Here is a 1424-nt window from a genome sequence, read left to right as displayed (position 1 = left end):
TATATATATATATATATATATATATATATGCCTACATATATACACATACTTAAAAACTGAATAATTCTAGATATACATGTATATCTATATGCGCATTGTGTGTGTGTTTGAGGGGTTGTTTGTGTGTGTGTGTGATTGTGTGTGCGTGCGTGCGTGTGCAATGTTTTTACAAAAAAAATACTTGAAACTCTCAACATATTTGAAGATTTTTCTTAAAAGTTATTAACTATTTAAAAATTCTTCGAAAAACAGAATGACACAAACCTTTTGAAATGAAGTTTCGAAAGGTTTGTGTGTGTGTGTGTGTTTGTGTGCGTATATATATATGCATGTAGATGTGTGTATATATGTGTGTATATATATGTGTGTGTGTGTGTGTGTGCGTGTCTGTGTGTGTATGTGTATGTATATATATCTGTATATATTATGTTAGACGTACATTCACGCACTTACGCACAAGCACGTTTACACAACGCATACACACATATACTCACGCACACGCACACACATACACACACACGCGCGCGCGCGCGCGCTTAAGCAGACACGGTATTCTAAGAGTAGGAGAGCATAACTTTGTGCAAACATACGAATAAAATGTATTAAAGGTTACAGAAACTTATTTGAACAATGACAGAAAACAGAAGCTATGTTGAAAGAATAAGTTATAGAAGGCGAACAGAGAAGATGAAAATTTGGAGGTTGTTCGTGGAGAATGATTATAAACGCTTGACATATAACACGTATCTTGTGGTTGTATATAGAAAGTGTATAAGAAAACTTTTAACGTTTTTAGCTCCCGATCAAGTTTTTTTGTTTCTTATAGCAGAGAAACAAATAGTTGTGGCATTAAGGAAGCGACTTGTCTTTACTTCTTTCCTTGCTAAGTTGAGTTCAACATTTATTTTCTACATAAAACCAAGCAGTAGCTACAGCAGGGAACTGATGAGAGTTTCAGTTTTGGTTTAATCTGTTGAGTTCAGTAACAAAATAAATAATATTAAAATAAGAGAGAGAGACTGACAGACAGACAGAGACAGACAGCGAGAGAGAGAATTGAGAGAGAGTGAGCACAAATGCCTGCTTTCTGCCATAAATAATCCATTGCAAGGAAGTATCGTTCATCCGCTTAATGTTACTTTTACCCGAGAGAAACGGCATCAGTAGACTTCTTCGTAATTCCAGTGACTCAGATAAGGGATGGAGCAGAAATCAAAAACAAAGACGAAGATGTAGGATTATGACCATAGCGCACTAGCTACCATGTTGCCAGATGAAGTAAATCCATTGGCTGGAAAAAGTTAATCTATGAGGTGTTATGTGCATAGCAGTAGTTCGCACGAGCACACACGCACGCGCGCGCATATATATATATATATATATATATACAAACATATACATATGAGTGTGTGTGTGTCCGTATC

The sequence above is a fragment of the Octopus bimaculoides genome, chromosome 10, assembly GCF_001194135.2.
Source record: "Octopus bimaculoides isolate UCB-OBI-ISO-001 chromosome 10, ASM119413v2, whole genome shotgun sequence".
NCBI lineage: Eukaryota > Metazoa > Mollusca > Cephalopoda > Octopoda > Octopodidae > Octopus > Octopus bimaculoides.
This window is presented reverse-complemented; position numbering follows the sequence as displayed.